The sequence below is a fragment of the Lontra canadensis genome, unplaced genomic scaffold (genome assembly GCF_010015895.1).
Source record: "Lontra canadensis isolate GAN:19392208 unplaced genomic scaffold, GSC_riverotter_1.0 scaffold56, whole genome shotgun sequence".
NCBI classification, from domain to species: domain Eukaryota; kingdom Metazoa; phylum Chordata; class Mammalia; order Carnivora; family Mustelidae; genus Lontra; species Lontra canadensis.
This window is the reverse complement of record NW_022631050.1, coordinates 11,819,458-11,828,808: the sequence shown is the minus strand read 5'-3', so window position 1 is coordinate 11,828,808 and position 9,351 is coordinate 11,819,458.

Below are 9,351 nucleotides of genomic sequence, written 5' to 3'. Positions count from 1 at the left end.
TTTCCTGACGAGTTAATTTTATCCATTCTGACTGGTGTGAGGTGGTATTTCATTATGGTTTTGATTTGTATTTCCCTGATGTTGAGTGATATTGAGCATTTTTTCATGTGTCTGTTGGCCATTTGGATGTCTTCTTTTCAGAAGTTTCTGTTCGCATCTTCCGCCCATTTCTTGATTAGGTTATTTGTTCTTTAGGTGTTGAGTTTGATATGTTCTTTATAGTTTTTGGATACTAGCTCTTTATCTGATAAGACATTTGTAAATATCTTCTCCCTTTCTGTCAGTTGTCTTTTGGTTTTGTCAACTCTTTCCTTTGCTGGGCAAAAGCTTTTTATCTTGACAAATTCCTAGTAGTTCATTTTTGCTTTTGTTTCCTTTGCCTTTAGAAATGAGTCTAGCTCCACAAATAAGTGAAAATAGCATGGAGGATAAGGGGAGTTAGAGAGGAGAAGGGAGTTGAGGGAAATTGGAAGGGGAGGTGAACCATGAGAGACTATGGACTCTGAAAAACAATCAGAGGGTTTTGAAGGGGTGGAGGGTGGGAAGTTGGGGGAAACAGGTGGTGGGTATTGGAGAGGGCACGGATTGCATGCAGCACTGGGTGTGGTGCAAAAAAAATGAATACTGTTACGCTGAAAATAAATTTAAAAAATTAAAAAAAAAAAAAGAAATGAGTCTAGCAAGAAGCTGCTGTGACTGAGGTCAAAGAGGTTGAGACCTATGTTCTCCTCTAGGATTTTGATGGATTGCTATCTAACATTTAGGTCTTTCAACCATTTTGAGTCTGTTTTTGTGTATGGTATAAGGAAATGGTCCAGTTTTATCTTCTGCATGTGGCTGTGTCCAATTTTCCCAACACCATTTGTAGAAAAGACTGTCATTTTTCCAGTGGTTATTTTTTCCTGCTTTGTCAAAGATTAGTTGACCATAGAGTTGAGGGTCTATTCTGTTCTATTGATTTATGTGTCTGTTTTTGTGCCAGTACCATACTGTCTGGCTGATTACAGCTTTATAGTATAGCTTGAAGTCCAGAACTGTTACGCCACCAGCTTTAGTTTTCTTTTTCAACATTCTTTTGACTATTCAGGATCTTTTCTGTTCCATACAAATTTCAGGATTCTTTGTTCCAGCTCTATGAAAAGAGTTGATGGTATTTTGATAGGGATTGCATTGAATGTATAGATTGCTCTAGGTAGCATAGACATTTTAACAATATTTCTTCTTCTAATCCATGAGGATGGGATGGTTTTCCATTTCTTTATGTCAATTTATTTAGTGAGTGTTCTATAGTTTTCTGAGTACAGATTCTTTACATCTTTGGTTAGGTTTGTTCCTAGGTATCTCATGGTTTGCATGCACTTATAAGTGGAATTGACTCCTTAATATCTCTATCTTCTGTTTCATTGTTAGTGTATAGAAACACAACTAATTTCAGTGCATTGATTTCATACCCTGTCATTTTGCTGTATTTCTGTATGAGTTCTAGCAATTTTGGGGTAGAGTCTTTTTCCATAGAGAGTATCATGTCATCTGCAAAGAATGAGAGTTTGACTTATTTGCTTATTCATATGCCTTTTATTTTTTTCTGTTGTCTGATTGCTGAGGCTTTGTTGAACAACATATGTTCAACAACAGTGTTGAGACAACCGTAGTGAGAGTGGATATACCTGCCATGTTCCTGACCTTAGGGGAAAAGCTCTTAGTTTTTCTCCATTGAAAATGATATTCACAGGGTGCCTGGGTTGTTCAGTCAGTTAAGCAACTGCCTTCAGCTCAGGTCATGATCTCAGAGTCCTGGGATCAACCCTGCGTCAGGCTCCCTGCTCAGTGGGGAGTCTGCTTCTCTCTGTTCCTGTGAAGCTCCCCCTACTTATAATCTCTTGCTCTCTCCCTCTCTCTCTTTCTCTGTCAAATTGATAGATAAAATCTTAAAAAAAAAAAGAAAATATTTGCAGTGGGCTTTTCATATATGACTTTTATGATATTGAGGTATGTCCCCTCCCTCCCTATTATCAAGAAAGGATGCTATGCTTTGTCAAAAACTTTATCTGCATCTATTGAGAGGATCTTAAAAATGTAGTAGTCAAACTAATTCCTTCCCTTCTTCCCTCTCTCAGCTTCCATGCACTACATAAACAAAGTGAAGATATCTGTCCTTCAAATCTCATATGTTGGGATTTTACTCATCCTTTAATGTCTGACAAAGACACTCTTCTTATTAAAAAATTTCTCAACTCAATCAGAAATATGATTATAACCATTTGATAATTATTCTTGTACACTGATTTTCTTTGACAACTTTATTAGACATTTGAGAATAGAGACTAAGTTCTATGCATACATTTATGTCATATCTTTTAGACTCAGTAGTTAATCAAAAATGTGCATTGACTCAACAGTCAACAGTAGCAGAATTTCCAAGTTCCATGAAAAATTAACCAAGAGAGACCATATTCTAGGCCATAAAATAAACTTCAACATATTTTAGATACTGGGAAGTTTTAGAGTATATTCTCTGAACATAATGGAATGACACTAGAAATCAGTAACAGAAAGACAACTGGAAAATCTTTACACTGAGAAATGCCTAATAATCCATGGGTCAAGGAAGAAGTGTCAGGAGAAATAAAAAATATAGAGAAAGGAATGAAAATGAAAATACAACATACCAAGTATATGAAATGCAACTAAAGCCTCAAATCAATGATCTGTTTCTACCTTAAAAAAAAAAAGAAGAAAGAAAAGAAAAGAAAAACCTAAAGCAAGAAAAAGGAAGAAAACAATAAAGATGCAAACAGAAATCAATACAATTGAAAACAGAAAACCAATAGAGAAAATCAATAAACAAGATGCTTGTTCCTTGGAGAGATGAGGGAGAATACAATAATATTGATAAAGCTATACTCAGACTGGCAAAGAAAAAAAAAAAAACTAGCAAAGACATAAATTACCTTTATCAAGAATAAGACAAAAACAAAAAAAGATAGCAACTAAAAAAGAATGAGGCAAGAGACATCACTATAGATATTATAGCATTAAAAAGATAATAAGAAAATACTACAGTTCTGCATTCATAAATTCAATTTAAAAGAAATAAACAAGTATCAAAAACCTAAGAATGACTAATTCCCAATAAAGATGAAATGGTCAACTTAAAAATTCCCATTACCTTTAACAAAGTTGAACATGCAATTTAAACATATTCTGAAAAACAACAGAAAACAAAACAGAACAAACAAACAAAACAAAACCAGACTTTTCACGGAAGATTTCTATCAAATATTTAAAGAATTGAAACAAATTTTACATACTCTCTTTCAAAATATAAAAAAGGAGAGAACATTTTTCAACACATTGTATGAAACTAGTATTAATAAGATACCAAAAGCAGGCAAGGATAGTACAAAAGAATAAAAAAAGAAGAAGAAGAAAAAAAAAAAGTACACACCAATAACTCTAATGAACTTAGGCATAAAACTGTCAGCAAAATATTAGAAAATTGAATCCAGCAATGTATAAAAAGAAACATCCATCATTACCAACTTGAATTTATTTCAGATATGGAAGACTGGTGAAACACTTGAAAAATCAATCAATTTAATACACCATATCAACAAAATGAAAAAGAAAAATCTGGTGACTGTATTAATTGATATAGAAAAAACATTTTACAAAATTCAACATTAGTTCATAATAAAAACTATAAGCATGTTTGTAATAGAGTGGAATTGCCTCAATCTGATAAAAAGTTATCTACCAAAATTTCTGCTATCATCATACCTAAGACTGAATATTTTACCTTTCAGATTGGAAATAAGGGGTGCCTGGGTGGCTCAGTTGGTTAAGCATCCTGCTCTTGGATTTGGTTCAAGTCCTTATCTCCTGAGATGGAGCTTGGCGACCGGCTTAGCGGGTGTTTGGTTGGATATTCTCTCCCTCTGCCCCTTCCACCATTCTCTTTCTTTCTGTCAAATAAATAGAAAAATTGGGAATAAAGTAGGGATGCCTGCTCTCACTACTTTTATTAAACTGGAAGTTCTAATCAGTGCAGTAGGGTGAGAAAAAGAAATAAAAGGCAAACAGATTGGAAAGGAAGAAATAAAATTGCCCCTATTTGCGTATGATATGAATGCTTTGAAAATCTGAGAGGCTACAAAAATATATACATATACTAAAAAAAACCCACATGGAAATCAAACTTTAAAATGCAATACCATTTATAATTGATCCAAATAAAATATAATTCTTAGGTATAAATCTGATAAAACATATAGAGGACTGTATCCTAAAAATTACAAAATCTTGATGAAAGAAATCAAGGGGAAACTTCACGGATTCATGATTCATCGATTTGCATTCATAGATTGCAGCACTCACCATTGTAAAGATGTCAGTTCTTTCTAAATTTTTTACAAGTTTAACGCCATCCTATTAAAAAAAAATAGGTGTATGTGTTGAAGACATTCTTGATGACTTGGTACTTTATATACTGTACCTGCACACAGAAATTGACATTTTATATATATTTATAGACATAAACTTTCATGATTTAATTCCATTAATCTCAATATATTTACCCCCCTTGGTATGTCCTAAAAATTATTTAATTAATTTTTTGCTAGGTTGAAAGTGTTAAAGAAACATCATTCGGGATTAAGAAGACTGTAGATTTTGACTGATTTCCAATTTACTTACTGCATCTGAAAAAATATTATTTGACAATATTTTTAATGCATAGATTCTGAGATTCAGCTTTTTATTTAACAATAGTATAATTAACAAGTTGGGAGACAATGGTGAGCCCTGAGCACTTCTTTGGTTTTATTCCCAGTTTTTGATACTAAATCTTGAGGTCATCTTCATGTGCTTTTTTCCCATGGATGTTAAAACCTTTATTTTTAAATGTTTGGAATCACATCATTCTCTGTTGATCTTCAAAACTCACAGTGATTAAGGAATCTAGATCTCTGAAATGAAGTCCAAAAATCAGTCAATTGCATTAAATAAAATCCAAATGTGACTTTCTTAGGACTACATCTTTCTACTCAAATAAAGATTTACTTCATTGTTTTTTTTCTCTCTCTGTATCTGTTTTTGGTGGAATTGAAACTATTATCAGTTTCTTGGTTTAGATGAAAGAATGGCTCACATTTATCTAATTCAATTTATTTTTATAAGTGGTCTCAAAATGAGGTAATCAGACATTGAAGCAACATAGAAAAGTTATTATCATAATAAATTTATGTGCATTACTTATCCTCTTTCTTTTTTAAAAGAGTCTCTATTTATTTATGAGAAAAAGAGACACAGACAGTGTGGGGTGGGGGAAGGAGCAGAGGGAGAGAGACAGACAGACTCCATGCTGAGCACCAGCCAATGCAGGGCTCCATCTCAGGATCCTGAGATCATGACCTGAGCTGAAACCAAGAGTCAGATGCCCAAGCGACTGAGCCACCCAGACACCCCTGTTATCCTCTTTAAAGCTCTTTGAGGTTCTTGACTTACCTGCAAGGCCTCTCTGTTCCGAGACTCATGTTCTACTTTATGCATCAGTATCAGAGGATACTCTCACACTCAAACCAGTTCAAGAAAAAAAAAAATTAATTTATTGTTTCACAGAACTGAAAAGTCATGGGACCAACTTAGTCTTAGGAAAATTCAATCAAAAATACCATCAGAATTCTAATTCTGCCCCTCCATTCTGATCTCCTGTGAGGCTCTCACCGCAGAGCAGACCCTGGAAGACTCACACTTACATTCTACAGGATTGCAAGCCTAATGGGAAGAAGGCTCCTCCCTCCAATAAATCCAGTTATATTTCACGGATTGAATGACAAACCTGGTGTGAGTCAATTGTTGATCCATATAATCTATTTACCAAAGACGTGTGATGTTCAATGGGATGTCCACCTAAATTTATAGGGGTGAGCGGCATTGGATTTTTTCTTTTCTTCTTTTTTTTTTTTTTCTTAATGGAAATTGAGACTCAATTACTAAAAAATAGGAAATAGAAGCTGGGCTGGCGTAAATGATATCCATTGCATCTTTGCAAACAATACATACCCAACATAAATACCTTACATGAAATAAACAAAGCAATTAAATAATAAAGGTGCAGAATGAATCAAAGAATGCTGTGGAGTTTATATTTAGAAGAGCATTGTTGGAGCTATGGTTCTGCCACTTTCAAACCCTGCAGACTTGAGTAAATGACAAGAGATCTGTGAACTTTGTAAAAGGAATAAACAAAATGTTTATAATCCACTAATGAGATATTTGTGTTGAGAAAATCCAAAAGCATTTAAAAAATAAAATTAATAAATACTCAAATGTATAAGACCTCCGTGCAAAAGAAATATAAAAAGTTCAAATTATAATTTAATTTCTATAGAATAAGAGCACCTTTGTTTTGAGTATGGCTCTATAATTTTTAACAAATTTATGCAGTCATGCAACCAGTAACACAATCAAGATAGAGAACATTTGCATCACCTCCCAAAATTCCTTCATGCCTCTTCATTGTCCATTATTTTCCCCACATCTAGTCCATGGCTATCACGGCTATCAAAAATTTTGTTTGTTTTTAATGTCTTTATAGTTTTGGATTTTCCAGAATATGATATCAATGGGGTAATGTAATTTGTGGATTTTTTTTTTATCAGTCTCTTCCACTTAGCTTCATACATTTGCATTCATCGTTGATGTTGCATGCATCAATAATCCCTTCCATCTTATTGCTGAATAAAATTCCATTCTATAGTGTCTCATATTTAGTTTTTCCATTTAACAGTTGATTGACATTTGAGTTGTTTCTAGTTTTGGGCAATGACCAGTAACAAACACCACAATAAACTTTCCCACACAGATTTTTGTTGCTGTTGTTGTTGTTTTATAAACATATACTTCATTTCTTTGGGGTAAATATCCAGGGGTGGGATTCCTGGATCAAATAAGAGGTGTTTAACTTTATAAGAAGTTATCAAACTGATTTCTAAAATATCTGTGCTGTTTTGCATTTCCACTATTAATGTCTAAACATTCCAGTTTCTTCACATTCTTGCCAGTATTTGATATTCTCAATGTTTCTATTTCTTTAGTTTCATATTTTTTAATATTTATAATTTTGTAAGAGTTTATAATTTTAAGTTTGATATTTATTTTTATCACCCACTTCAAGTTAATTCATCTTTGTGTGGTGCAAGGTGGAATTGAGAAGCGTTTTGCATTAGAATATCCAAGAGTTGCAGCGTTATTTGCCTAAATGACTATTCTTTCCCCATTGAACTGTGTTCATGTTTCTAGTGAAATTCAGTTAACCATATATGTGTAAGTCTATCTCTGGGCTCTTTATTATTATTTTACAGATGTATCTTTAAGGCAATACCACACTGTGGCAGATTAAAAAGAATAAATAATGTTGATATAAAAATATACAACCATTATATATAATTACATAAATATTTAAGTTATTTTGTTCATTTAATATTTACAAAGTTTATACTGTTCATATAATTATACTTAATAATTATACATATGTCAAGAATAATGTAAATCCATTTAAACATACATGGAGTATTTATTATTCTATTTTTACTAGGCCAAAGAAATTATTTTAAAAACTTCCAAACCCTTGATGGCAGACAAAACACCTCCTGTGATCAGTGATCAAAAATAAAAATGGAAACTTAGAAGCCTAAAAATTTGAATCAGGATGCTAGGGAAAATACACACACACACACATTAAGCCTAAAGTACATAGAGGAGAAAACAGTAAAAATAAAAGCATAAATTAATAAAATACAATTGTATAATATTTCTTGTACTATTACAGAGAAGCAGAAAAGGGGAATGTGTGTGGCTAATTTTATGTGACCGATAAAACTATAATGTCATATTCTATAAAAATGCACATTTAGGTAATAAAAGCACAACAACGTTGGCTGGAAAGGATTTCAAATATATCAAATTTTATCATGGTGGTTACTCTAGGAGAGACAGGGAGAGAAATAGATGATACTGGGCTGGAGAACAAAAGATATTTTGAATTTATCTATAGTAATATCTTTCTCTAATTAAAAATATGTGTATGTGTTTGTGTGTGCATGAAACACTGATATTTATATCATTCTAAGCATTTTCTGTGATTTTAAATATTTTGAAGTAAAACAGGAACTTTCTATGTTTTAGGATCAAAATAAGCCAGTAAATGCAAAATTGTCATAAAATTGCAAAGCACTAAACAGTAAGACATACAGCCCTTATTTAAACAAGGTTTTAGGCAAGGTCATGTACCCATTTCCCATAAGGTATTGTTTGATAAATGAATGCATTTCCAAAACTTTTTGATCTTTTCACTATTATCATGTAATTGATAATTCTTCAGTCAATAACCAGTGACCAACTTACAAGTATCCAGAAAATATGATAATAACAAAGTAAGGGAGCAGACGGAGGTGGGAGTGGGAATGTGGAGGTGTGCATGCCCTGCCAATGTTCCTCTCCAGGCTTAGCTCACTGTCGATACTCAGTAAATGTTAAACAACAACAATAATAACGGGTACCATCTGCATGCCAAATTTAGAGTGGTAGAAACATCCAGGATTGACAGCCCTAAAGACCAGACTTCCTTTACTGATTATTTCCAACATGTACAGCATTTTTCTTAGCTCAGTTAATGGCATAAATATTCTCTCACTCAGGAAAAAAGACACTATAATCTTTAACTCTACCCTCTCCATCATCACTAAAGAACCCTTTCAGAAATGTACCTGTCTCCAGTGTCTGCCTCTTCTAACACAAACCTAACCATACTGTAAATTGTTTACATTAAAAAACATCAAGTCTACTTATATTAATTATTAATTATTTGTTAAAATAATAATTATTTATTATATTAATATAATATTCATATTATATAATTATTATATTAATTATAGTATAATATAATTAATTATATTATTATTTGTTAAAATGATAATAAATAATAAAATAATAATTCATTTACTAAGAGAAGAAAAACTTAATTATTTTAGCTTGTATCTAAGACTTCTTAATGTATTGCCTTACTCATATTTCCAATGTAGTGACAAGCTGCCTCACTTGAAAACCTTCTCCTGCATCCTGCATGCAACACATGAGGCTAATTGACATTTCCCAAATATAATATCCCATCCATTTGTAAGTATCACACTCTTTCCTCATCATGAAATTATCTTCTCCTTATCTCTCTGCCTGTTGGATTCCTACTCATTCTTCAAAGCTCAATTTAAAATTGTAAGGGCATCACTGATCTTCCCAGAAGAATCTAAATTTTTTTTCATTTCCTTCTTAACACATCATTTGCTTCTTTCA